Below are 14,387 nucleotides of genomic sequence, written 5' to 3' on the forward strand. Positions count from 1 at the left end.
GAGTTCAGCAGGGAATCATCCATGTCAATAGAGGAGAAGTTTTGCTCAATTCTTGCATCTCTGAAATGTTCCACTTCTCTATAAATCTGGAGCTCCTGTTTAGGAAGACATTGCTTTTGTGAGTCAATTTACCAAGTTCTTAGAAATGTGATTATCCATGCACTCACATGATCCTTAATTTATCTAAGCAATTGAAAATGATATTTTACAATGAAAAATGTCAAACAGACTTTTAAAAGAGACATTATTTGCTACACTTTCTTCTAAGATAAAGCAGTATGCAATATGCACTTCACACCTTTTAGGAAATTATGCCCTATTTGGCAAATGGAGGTAGGAGTGTCAGCTCACTGAGTGCTAAGGCTGTAAGCATGTGCTGTTGAATGGATCACCACGACTGCATATAGGCACAAAGCAGCCTAAAACTGCTTCTGTTTTGAAAGAGAGAGAAGCAAAACCCACCAGGAGATGCTACTGACAATAAAGATTAAAAAAAAATAGAGGGTATGCATTTGTTTTTTTACAGTTTCTTTAAATTTCTATGTATATTAACTCAATTTAGTTTTTAATTGTTGATCAAAAAGCGAGAATTTGAAATCTTTGTGTGGAGAAATATTATCAAGCTTGTGATACTTCACCAAGGAAAAGTAATTCCAGATTCCAATATTACATTTTATAGTACATTTATATTGCCAAAAGACAGCTATACAGTTGCTCAAAATTTATGAAAATCTGTTGAGTAAAAACCTGTATGCGACTTCTTGAAAATACTTGTGGGAAATCTACCAGAAAGTCATTCTTTGTCTGGAAGATCGTATTTAATAGATTTTTTTCAGTTCCTCAGGAGCAATGAACCTTTTTTTCTGTTTGACATAGTGTTGTCATCACTCAGATTCTAATAAAAAAATATTTTCAAGGTGCTTCATTCAATCAAGACAAACTATTCTTGCCATGCTTTCATCGCAAGCAATTGATTTCTCTTTATTCCGAGTTTCCTTCTAATGACTGTCATTATATAAGGTCCAGCATTCATGCATCAGGCAGTCTGCTTGTCAAGATGTTTTTTCCTCTTCTTTTTCACTGCCAAACTGTCAATCCATTAGTTTTCAGGCTTGAAACTTTGCTTACTGAGGTTAATGCATCCCCTTGGTCATCAGATTTACTTCTCACTCGCACATTATCTCAGTCTCAGTTTATGTTCCCTCTCTGTTCTTTCCCCCAGGTTCTTTTCTTCTGAGTCTAACCAGAGATTTCTGGTACCTGAAATTTTGGAAATTTTCCTTTCCTGTAATATTGTGTGAAGTCACTTGATTGAGTAAAATCTCCTCAGAGGCAAGTAGATGACCCACAAAGTGGTAATGAAACAATATCACGTATATCAGACGGCAGAATCTATCTCCCAATTTTGACCTCAGCTTTACTTAATACATAGTTCTGAGGCAAGTTTACAGTATAGGCAAGAATATATAGAATATTTATTCTATACAGAACTATATAGAAGAAATCGTTCTTAATATAAGTTCCAAGACAAGTGTTAAGGGAGATAGTGCTAAGAACAGCTTTTGCACAGGATTCAGGAAATGTACTTTCAGGATGTCCATCTTTCATGACATGAGGCTGCACATGCAGACAAATTTATAACAGAAATTCAATTTCCTTCCAATATTTTAACTTCAATTGCAAAATCCAAATTACTGTACTAATTTTTTTCCCCAGAACAAAACAATAATACCATATGTGTTTAAGTAAATCATTTTTCTATAGAGGAGTCACTTATTTAAATATTTGCCAACATATAAATGAACTCCCTAAATTTCAATAAGTTGCAAACACTGATAAAAATATCTTTCACAGAAATAATGTCTCTAGTGCTTAAGGAATTTTATTGGTATAGGGAAGGAATCTGACACTCAAAGGAATCTGGCATTTTTTTTTTTCACTTACAGAGAAGGACTTGCACATATGGAAAATATGTAATTTAAAGGGCTATATATATGACAGAAGCTGGTCTGCAACAAATAGTGTGTCTGAAATTGTTAGTGGCCTTGTATAGGAGGGTGAAATTGAAGAGCAACTTAGAGTATCTACTTGAACTAGTGCATAGCATTTGACACGGTCCTGCATGACATCCTTGTCTGTAAACTGGTGAGACATGGGTAATCCACTTGGTGGATATCAAATTGGCTGTATTGTCACATTTAAAGAATTGCAGTCAAATCTCAGGGTCCAGGTGGAGAGTAGTGATGAGTGGTGCTCCTCAGAGACCCATTCTGGGATCAGTGCTGTTTAATATGCTGTTGACATGGACAGTGAAATTGAGTGCACCCTCAGCAGATTTATTGACAGTCCCAAAATCTCTTCACTGACAGGCTGGAAGGAAGGGACACTGTCCACAGGGACTTTGACAGGCTTCAGAGACAAGCCTGTGTGAACTTCATAAAGTTCAACAAGGCAAGTGCAATAGCCTGCATGTGGGTCAGGGCAATCCCCATCACAAGTCCCAAACTGGGCAGAAAATTGATTGAGAGCAGTTCTGCAGAAAAAGACTTGTATGTGTGATTTGGAAAGAAACTCAACATGACCAGGTAATGTAGGATTTCAGACCAGAAAGCCAAACATATCGTGGGGTGCATCAAAAGAAACCTGACGAGCAGGTAACAAGGGAGGTGATTCTCCTTCTCTACTCTGGAGTACTGTGTTCAGCTCTGGGACTACCAGCATGAGAAGGACATGGATACCTTGGAACGAGTCCAGAGGAAGGTCACAAAGATGATCAGGGAGCTATGAAGACAGATTGAGAGAGCTGGGGAAGTTCAGCTTGGAAAAGACATGGCTCTAGGAAGATCTTAAAGCAGCTTTCCAGTACCTGAAAATGGCCCAAAAGAAAGTTGCAGAGTTTTGACAAGGGCATGTAGTGACAGAAAAAAAGGGGAACGGCTTCAAACTGAAAGAGAATAGGCTTACAATAGATAGAGTCAAGAAATTTTTACTGTAAGGATGGTGAAATACTGGACTAGGTTTCCTAGAGAAGCTGTGGATGTCCCATCCTTGGAAGTGTTTAGGGTCAGTTTGGATGGGTCACTGAGCAACCTGCTGCAGTTGAAGGTGTCCCTGCCCAGAGCAGTGGGGTTGGAACTATATGGCCTTTAAGGTCCCTTCCAACACAAACTGTTCTATGATTCCATGTTTCTATAATACTGAGACCTGACATCAGACTAGGAAATTCTGCTCAGTTTTTTTTTATGTCTCTAAACATGTGTGTTCTTTCTATGGTTTTAATCAGAGCCAAAGTCCATCTTTTCTTGCCACACCATAAAAAGGACATTTAATGTTAATCTTTATGAGACCAAAGTATTGAATTCATTTCAGGACATTCTCTCATAAGATTGAATAAATTTTTACAACTTTAAAAACTGATTCTCTTTGTAAGAAGGGTAAGAATTTATAGTACAGCTGCAATACTGTGCCAGGAAAAGCAAGTTCAATTCTAATTTGGAACAAAAACAATGTCAAAATGATTATCAGGGGACCATTATTCTTCTACTTTTTCTGCCCATTGCAGTCAGAGGTTACATTTTATTTGCTGCTCAGTAACTTCTTCAATCATTATTAGAAAAGATGATGTTATAAACTATTAATTTTGACCAGCTGAAAGAGTTTCTTTTTAACAACTTCCAATTACTCTTTATTCCACTCTCTACTCGTAGAAGTTAATGTATTAATTTCATTTTATCCCCAGTGATAACAAGACTGTTTTACAGTACTTAGCAGTTAGATTAAATAATAGTAAAAATGGTGGAGATTAATTCAATTCCTCAATTTATTTCAACACAAAAATATAATTTTTAGGAATAGTATAAAATGACAGAATGATTTGAGTTGAGAACAGCCTTTAAAGATCATCTAGTTCAACCATTTGCTATGGCCAGGAACATCACTCTCTAGATCAAGTTGCTTCAAAGCCCCATCCATCCTGACTTTGAACTCTTTTGGTGACCTGGAAATCACGGCTTCTCTACTGTCTCACCATCTGCATTGTAAAAAATTTGTCTTTATGTGAAATCTAAATCTACTCTTAGTTTGAAGCTCGTCTCTAATCATCTCTCTATCTTCCATATATTTCAATATATCTTCCAGGCAGATATATTCCATTACGTTTTTGGGCATGAGGTGAGGATGATTGGTCAATACTTCCTAGAGTTGTCCTCCTTTTTTACCCTTTTTGTCCTTTTTAACACTTTTTAGAAACAGGTGTAAAGATATATATTTTCAAAATGTCTGAACAAATCCTGTTCATAATACACTCATCATCAACCTTGAATTATTCTCTGGTACTCAATTTCAAAATCCATTTTTGGATGTCTAATTAGGGTAATACATTTAGAAAGCAAAACCAAAAAAATCAAATTAGGCATCTGGCTACAGAAAAACTTCAATGATCAATGTCTTCATTATGTCAACTTAACTTAGTTATGTTTTGCATGCCTCTTCACCGTCATGTAAGAAAGATGTAAATTATTAGACATGCTCTTTATCTCTCTGAGATTTCTTTAAATAGTAATCATATTTCTAAATGTAGTTTTGCTGCTTACTGTTAAAGGTCCCATCAACAGAATAGATTTTGCACCACAGGTGACATACTCTGCTTGAACTTTACATGTGGAGTAGTTAGCATACTTGAAAATTATTTTAAATGCAAATGCTCATCATAAAACGTAATGCAAAGTGTCCAGTGAAACAAAAAAACCCTTCCACTCTGCCCATATTTATTATATATATGGAAGTCAAAATCAGGAGAAAGCTGATCTTAGCAAATAAATTGACTGATATCCAAATATTTTAACACAATCTGTTTAAATAAAGTAACTGTTCTTCATATTAACCAAAGCCAGTCAGTTATGCCTCAAAACACTGGGACATTCATTGTTTCCAATCATTATCCATATTCTACTTTTTCAGCCAAAAGTCTCATCACTTTATAAAGTATGTCTCAGCATTTTAACAGTCTTGTTACTCATGATTTTGGCTAACCTGTACTACATTTTTTACCTGCTTTGGAGAATATTCCCTGTTCTTCCAACCTGTTAGCTTATTTTCATCATACTCATGGCCAGCTGCCTCTAATGCCCACTGCTTGTGCCCTCAAACAGTAGACAGAGCAATGGTTGGGTCAGAATCCATTTTGCAGGACTCTGTGTCTATTCACACATGTATTAGGCTTTCAGTCATGCAAAAAAAATCTAGATATGGCTCTTGTATTCTTCTCATACAAACGTTACATGACTATATTTCTTAAGAATGTCTGTGATGTCACAAATCCCACATGATACTTTTTTTAGACAAATTTGAAGACCCATCAATTTCAGAAGAGTTCAGATTCAAGTTATCATCTTATCTGGAAAATGGATTTAAGAGGACAAACATTTGAAAATGTAAAGTCTACCTGCTAAGCACTATACCTGCTAAGTTATATCCTGAATAATGGTCTACCTGCTAAGCACTATACCTGCTAAGTTATATCCTGAATAATGGTTGTCAAGATGATACCTGTGCCTCTGGAATATAAATATATATGATAAAAAATGACTAAAATTCTGAAAAGCACAGTTGGCAAAACATGGGGTAAAACATACTACTTATCATCATAGTGTATTAGTCAAAAAGAAAGGAAACATTGACAGGTGAGTAAAAGGCATACTACAACTAATTAACAGTTATTTAGAATGCTTTTTAAATTAATCACACTGAATTCAGCTCTTTTAGTGACAGTAAAGAACCTGGAAATGAAGACTAGCAGGTCATCTATGGAGTTGTCTGCTAGGTATTTGATTTTTTTAGAAACTAATGACCTTTTGACTGTTTCTATAGTTTAGTAAGTGGTAGTGAAGCACTGTCATGCATGGGTATTATGCAGTCATGTCATGTTTTCTCCGTCTGCTGAGCTTTTTTCCTTTCTTGAACTCTTTCCTTTATAAACAAGCCCATATAATGTTACGATTTTCATGTCAAGCAATCGTAGCGATGACTGCATGCAAAAGAACTGCATTTATAGTATATAATTTAAGACTTCTTATTTTAAGAATTTTATTTCAGCACAACTGGGGAAACGGAAAAGAAATCCCATGATTTTTAGAGTTTTTGATGAATTACTATGCAAGTTCATGAAAGTCAACTGCTTTGCACAATCCACACCAGTCTTTTTGTCAGCTGAGGTCCTAATATTTCTACTTCCATTCAAGTGATGAGAAGCAAACACTCATTGTAGAACTCAATGATAAACTACATTGTCATATTAATTACATTATTGCAATTGAATAGACATTCACAAATCATGCTATGGTGAACAGGTATGAAATCCATACATTTCTTCTTTTGTTACAATATCACAAATGGGACCACCAAAGTAAATTTGTAGCCAAATAATGAGCTATAAGAAAATGGGTGCTTAAAAACATGACTGTGGCATAAGAATGTAATCAGGAATTATTAAACAGATTTGATTTGCCCTTATTCTGAGACCTTTATGCAGATAAGTAAAATTAATACAAAACAGGAACAGTGATCATAAAAGATGCTGAGTTGGAAGGGATCACTCAGAATCATCATTTGAGAGAGGCCTTGCAACAGCATCAGCTACGTCTTTCTTGGATGAATACTACCCGGGCCCATAGATTTGTAGGAATCCATCTGGCACAGGAGATCCCCTGCAAATTCAGGAATTACAGGGAATTCATCGTTCTCATAGCCACAGATCATCCAGCTGAGGGTACTGAGACATGCTTGGTCTGTCGTCTGTGCTGAAGACAGAGGCAAAGAAAGCATTACATAGCTCTGCCTTGCCTATGTCCCCATTTGTGAGGTACCAATACTCCTCCTGCAATGGGCAGATGTTATTTCTACACAGCCTTTTGTAGTTAATATATTTGAAAAAAAAACCTTTCTATTGACCCCACTTTTCTGACCAGCTTTATCTCCAACCGAGCTTTGGTTGCACAAATTTTCTCCCTATGCTTTACCTCATACCCTGTGCAGAACCCTGTGGGGTTGTTTTTTTTCCCTGATAACCATTACAGCTGTGCATTGTTCTGCTCAGAAATACAAGATCAGCATAAGTACAGATAAGCCATTTTCAAAACTAAATGAAGATAACTCATTTTTTGAAAATAAAATGCAAACTTAATAGTACTGGAAACCAATAGCAACATGGGCAAAATACTCAATATGTTCCTGAAATTCTGTTTCAGCAATTACCTTATCTCAAGACGGACCATACCTTTTTGTGAAAAAGTATTAATAGAAACATTATATAAGGAAGAAGAGAAAGTCTACATTTAATTCAAGTAATTCTTCATCTAATACAGTGAAGATTAAAGTCTCCTTGGCTTTTGGGCCAAATAGCATCAAAAGCTAAATATTTCATAACCTAACAAAGAATTTTGGAGCCATCCAGTCATATAGATATGTTAATTATTATAACATAAATAAAAGTTATAATTTCTTAGAATTAGAAAGATATTCTGTAGATAAGCTTTACAGATACTATGCATGATGATATTCAGATGGTTTACAGGGTCTGTTTTAGATCCCACAAACCTTTGACGTTTTGCCAGTACAGCAATATATTTTTGCCAGGATTTGAAATCAGTCCCTGAGTAGCACAACTCACTGTGTGAAAGTCATTATTTTTAATGAGTTTATGCATTTTACATTGTGCTAGCTATTCTTTGTCATGCTATTGGATTATTAATGCAATAGGAAAGAGGCTATTAATCTTGGTAATAAAATGTTTGAATACAGAATGAACAAACTTATGTGCAGCAGAAACCATGCAGAAGTTAATGGGCCAAATTTAGCATTGGCTAAATTCCACTCAAATCGTTGGAAATAAGCCAGGTCTCAGTGTGAGTTAATGACTTTTGTATTATGTTAGTGAATTTCTGTCATACCTCTGACTTGGTATAATTTATTGTCTTTTAAACAACAAATGGCATTCCCTGCTGAGTGCACTACTGGTTGTACACTCAGCTATTCATGTAAAAGTCATTGAGATGATACTGAAGTGCTTTTCATCTGCATACACAGTGACAAAGCAAATATCTAGTGAGATAGGAAAGCGTTTTTATTGAAGTATCTATTATGATGAATAGGAACAAACATGAACCAATAGTAACCACAGATTTATGTGAAAAACTAATTTGTTAATGGAGTTTAAAAAGCCACACACAACTAAACCCCAGAGAAATGGAACACAACTTTTAACCACTTTATAAGGAATTAGACCACTTTATCACATGCTCAACTTTACCTATGGGAAATAGTAACACATTATGGGAGCAATTTGCATTAAATTAACAGTTAATAAATGGCTAAGAAGTAAAACTTCTGCTTAATTACTTAATAAACAGTCATGAAAACATTTTAAGTGGACTAAACTCTTAGTGAACCATCACCATTTGTGACAAGAGCTGTCTAGATTCTATTGAGGGTAAAAGAAATTCTCTGTCTATTCTGCTAGAGGAAAAAACAATTATATCTTTTTTCCCAAATAACTTTTTAATTTCTTCTCTGAACAATCTATTCCAGTGGCTCATCACTCTCATAATAAAAAATTTCTTCCTTATATTTAATATAAATTTACTCTCTTTCCATTTAAAACATTGCCCCTTGTCTTGTCATTAGATATCCTAGCAAAAAGTCTTTATCTGTATTTCTTGTAATCCCCCTGTAAGTATTCAAAGACCACAATGAGGTCTTCCTGGAGTCTTCTCTTCTCCAGGCTGAACAACTCTAATTCTCCCAGCCTCTCTTCACAGGAGTTTCTCCAGCTCCCTGATAATTTTTGTCTCCTTCCTTTGGAACTACTCCAACAGGTCTATGTCTGTTTCGTATTGAGGATCCCAGAGCTGGATTTGTTACTTCAGGTGACATTTCATGAGGTGTAGAAAAGAGGGAGAATTGTGTTTCATGACTTGCTGGCTACATTTCTTTTCAGCAACCCAGGATATGATGGCTTTCTGAGCTTCAAGGGCACTTTGATGATTCATACATAATTTTTCATCTCTCAATATCTCCAAGTCCTTTGCCGCAGGGCTGCTCTCAATCAGTTATTCACCCAGTGTGTATAAATACTTGGGATTGCCTGACCCAGGTTCAGGACCTTGAAATTTGCCTGGCTGATTTTCATGAGGTTTACATCAGCCCACTCCTCAAAGTGGTCAAGATTCTTCTGGACATCATCCTTTCACTCAATTGTGCCATTCTACTTGTGTCACCTGCAAAATTGCAGAGGGTGCACTCCATTTCACTGTCCATGTCGCTGATGAAAATATTTAATAGTGCTGGTCCCAGTATAAACTCCTGAGGGACAGCATTCACTACTGGTTTGCAGCTGGACATTGAGGCATTGACTATAATACTTTGAGGGGGACCATCCAGCCAATTTCTTATCTAACAGTTCTTCAGAGCCAATTTTGGGGCAAGTATTTTTTGTGGGACTGTATGAGTGGCCTTACAGAAGTCCAAGGAAATGATGTTACTTCCTTTGTTCTTCCTAGTTCTTCCTTTGTCCAGGGATGTAGTCACTCCATTGCTGAAGACCATGACTACTCAGGCATGATTTGCCCTTGATGAAACAATCTTGGCTCTCTCTAATCACCTCCCTGTTTTCCATATGCCTCAGCATGTCTTCCAGGATGACATGTTTCATGGCTCCAAAGATGAGCCTTTCTGATCAGTAGTTCCCAGGGTTCTCCTTATCATCCTGTGTGTAAATGTGTGCAGCATTCCATTTTCTTCAGTCATTGGGGCTACCACCTGAATGCCGTGACTTTTTAAAAGCCATTCAACATGTTTTTATTCATCCTGGAGTTTTGCAAACACATATATTCAAAAGATGCTCATGGAATTTGAAGCTGAAAATGTGGGAACCATTGTTCTTTTACATTGTCTGGCAAATTTTATCTCCAGTTATTAGTACTATTTTCATTATTTTATAGATAAAGAAACTTGTGAAAAAAGTTTTACATATGAAAGGAATTCATGTGTTGTATGCTTTTTCTTGCCATGCTCATAGACAATACTGCCAAATATGCACTCATAAACAAAGCTATTTCTTTGCTTCATAGAACTAAACAATTATGTTAGCAATATATACAGCCAATGACCCTTTACATTGTGAACAGGCAGCTGTGTTTTTTTCAAGGCTGTCAATCTAAATCTTCTTATTAATCTTGCTTTTGTACATTCAATTACTAACTCAGCTTCACATCATTTCACCTGCTCTTAAATTCAATATAATGGAATTTTTATGAATATATTTCTTGTGTTTTGAAAAATAAATGTTATTTTCTCTTTATCTATTCAAAAAGAAATTACATGTAAGTTGAAAGTGCATTTCAGGGAAGATGCAGCTTCCATCAGGCATCAGATAAGGCAATGTTAAACTGCAGATAAAATTACAACACAGGGTTGCAGGTTAGCAATCCACTACTATCTTTAATGCCATTTATTAGAACATTATCAAATACATTAGGTTAGTCAGTCTCTAACAAGGCCTACTGCTCACTCCTTCTGCTTTATTTCAGGCAACTGGTAAGCTATCAATTTTTTTTTTTTTTAATATATAACCAGCTTCATTACTCAAGGGAACATCCTCCTGTGGCACTCTGAGTTTTCTTTGAACTGCAATATGTTACACAGCCATCTGCTTTTGCAGGAAAAGTGTGAGAGTTAATGCATTTTTTAAATAGAATTCCTGCCCAATGCATATACTTGTCTATACCATCTCTCTCCCATCCATCAGTGACTCTCTGAAGTGTGGCAGAAATTATTTCCCAGCTTCTGCCTATGTTTAACATATTAGCAGATATAGTTCTCTTGGGAGATCCCTTTCATGGTATTTCATCTGTGTTCTTTGGTTTCCTTAGGTAAACAGATCAGGCTGTTTTTATGGCATCCATACAGCATCATGCCATACATCACTGTGTCTTCAGCATCACACATCTTGGTACAACAAGCAGAGAATTTATTCCAGAAGACTTAATATCATCTACAAGACTAGATCTGAAGGCTTATACATATATAGTAAGTAGTGTAATTATATTTTAAAAAATCGTTATTGAATCAGTCACCTTTTTTTTCTGGTGAGAAATTCAAAGATGTAATTCAGTAAAGGTTCATGGTGGGATATGAAACCTTCCATTTCTTATGAACTAAGATAACAAGTTTGTTTCTCTCCACACTGGGCGGTCCTACTCCTAAAACTATTCACAGTTCTATTCATTTTCTCTCTCTAGAAAATTCTTAATGCTACTCTTTAATCCAGTTTTGGGTGCCACAATATAAAAATGACATCCCACTAGACAACATTGCTCAAGGATTTATCCAACCTGGCTTTTAATATTACCAGTGTTGAGGCTTCAAAAATTTATTTCAAGATTAACAGTTTCACATGCAACCAGCCCCCACGTTGAACTACCACTACTGCATTTATAATGGATATTCGATAAGCTAACATTATACAAATATTATCTGCTTTCTTTGGAGTATCAAAAAATTTTACACAGAAAAAACACACTGCTGATCAATTTCAAAACCGGTTAATTATATGCTTATGAATGACTGTTTTTTCCTATTATTTCCATGTTACAATGCCTTTCTTAAAATGCGAGGAAAACACAATTAAAAGATATTTGATGTTAAAATCCTTCGTTTACTTCTGTATGTGCACTGAACTTCCCTGTTTCTGTATTTCAGCTGAATCCAGTGGCCCTGACAAACAGCACACTTGTCTCATAGGCAAGAAATTATACATCTGTTCACAAAAGAGATAAAAGCAATGGTAGAACATTGTAAGTCTTGCCAATTCATCTGAGGTATTAGTGGAATCATCTTTAAAGAGCAAGTGATCATACTAGCTTAGCATAATTTAATCCCTGGAAAAGTCAGGATTTGGAAATCCTCACATTCAAGTCCTTTGACTAAAGTCTGATCACAAACAGCAGATATTTTTAGTCATTAATGACCTGGCTTGGTTTTAAAACAAATTCTAGATAACACAATCACTTCAAAGCTACATGGTAAAAGTATGTATCCCAATACAAAAATGAAGGCTATATTTAGATATCTTTGTACTTTTTTAAGCTCCTATTAATTATTCAGAAATTAAACAGAAATTCCCATAAATGTCAAAATAATTCTTTCATTTATCAGTGTCAACAGCTCTTTGATAATATTTATCTATTTAAATAGATAAATGCTGATGCCATTTGAAGAAACAGGCTCATTGATGCGACTGCAGTAAATAAGAAGTGTTTTACAAGGATTTTAGTTAATCTACATTGCTACAAGTATTTACATTAAAAATAGAATTCAGGATTACAAGTTTCAAAACCTGAATTTTTCTAACTAAAAAATGAACCATTTTTGAACACATCTATTTGTAATCCGTGTCTCTTTTTTTGTTTTGTTTTTTTTTTTTGTTTTGTTTTTTTGTTTGTTGTTGTATACAGTGAATATTTTAAAACTATCTGCATGCTTCCTTCATTGGATATGATTTTTTAAGTTAGATACTGTTAGCACTATCCAGTCTTTCTTGCTTACAAAACTATGATAAGCATATTAAAACAAAAACATAAAAATGGCTTATCTAAAAGTTAACGATAAAATAGTTTTCTTTTTAGTGCTAATGTCCTCACATACAGGTAAATGGAAGACAGAGCTCTCCCAGAAGGCTGTGAACTCACTGAACTTCTCTGTAATGCAATACACACACATACAAGGCACAGATAGCTGTCAAATTACGTGCATTAATTTAAAAGATGTTGGCTTCCAGTCATTAATTTTACAATTATGTCAATTATTTTCTCTAAAGTACTGCATCCAGCATTTCCTAGTCAATTGAAAGGGCAGCAAAGGCTTAATTTCCTAACTATTGTGGCTATTAACTAAGTGAGCAAATTTTAACATCTTACAATACAGTCTTTTGTTGCAGTGAGACACTTATTTTTTCTGCTATAGGCATAACAGTTTCATTTTATTTTTTTCCTTACTTTTATCTTTTTACCTTTTTTTCCTTACTTTTATTTTTGCTTGTATGTTTCATACTTCTACCAGCAAGAAAACCATCCTATATAGACTTTACTCAACTCTTGTCAAAATCAGTGGAAAGTCTGCCCTTGATCTGAGAAGATTGACTCACCTGGTTGAGTTGGATATTTCTTCTAAGACAATCATACATTATCTAGTTTCTAGTAGTTTTGCATTATTTTGAAATATTGCTATTTTTAATGGTTTTGTCGCATCCTCCTTGGTGCTGTAGAAGATAAGCCAGGGCCCCACAGAATTCAGCTACCTGATGTTTATGTCTTACATTGGATAGCTTTTGCCTGTACAATTACCATCAGAATGGGTATATCATTTCAGGCACAAGCAGGAATGAAATTGACGTTCTGTTATTTTTGATCATAATTACACGTGAAGACCTATGTGGAGAACAATGTCACAGAAAAATAAGGATCCTCATCTTTGGCCTTGCCTCTTTCCTACAAACTTCTCATTAACACCAATGTATTACTTGACAATTCTCACATTATAGACCATAGGCTTGCCTTTTTCTGAAGAGGCACCACAGAAAGATGTCAGTATGTTCTCTGAAATTATTGCAGTTAATTAGTTGGATACTGTTATGTATTACTTCATTGAGAAAGAAAAGAATTTGATAAGTTTCTGTCCTGGTTTGGGACAAATCTAGGAGGAAACCTCCAAAGGGGTCCTTCTAGAAATGAAATTCAAGAAGCCCTCTTTTCCCACCAGTTTGAGTGACATAAATCTCCTGTGAGAAAAGTGGAAAAAGCTGTTTATTTAACAAAAAAAATATGCACAAACATAAAAAATATATCATATTAAACAATGAAACCTCTCACTCTTCAGAAGAGGTGGAAAATTCAGAAAGTCCTGTAGGTCAGAGAGAATCCTCTCTGGGTGTTTCTCAGCTCACTGAGCATCTCTCAGTCCCACCAGTGCTGGAATGCAGTGTCCTGGGCCCCAGTGGGCCACAGGTGTGAGCTCCCAGGGTTTTATCTGGGTTTTCAGTCCAGAGCAGGTTTGAGTAGTTCCAGGAAAAGAAGAAGCTACAATCTGGGGAACTTCTCTGCCCTGGCTAGCTAAAAGTCTAACTTAGAGCAAAGGAGAGCTCTCTCCCATGCCCTGTCCTTGCTGAGACAACACACACTGAGGGAGAGAGCGCTGAAGCTCTTATCTCTGTTTTTTAATACAGCCGTGAATACATTCCACTGCTTTTCCTTCTCCCCCTCCACTTCACTCTCAGATCTAGTCTTAAAAGCACAGAACTCAATATCCATCATAAACAGAATGGATGACTGGGGATA

This window comes from Melospiza georgiana, chromosome 1, assembly GCF_028018845.1.
Source record: "Melospiza georgiana isolate bMelGeo1 chromosome 1, bMelGeo1.pri, whole genome shotgun sequence".
In the NCBI taxonomy this organism is placed as follows: Eukaryota; Metazoa; Chordata; class Aves; order Passeriformes; family Passerellidae; genus Melospiza; species Melospiza georgiana.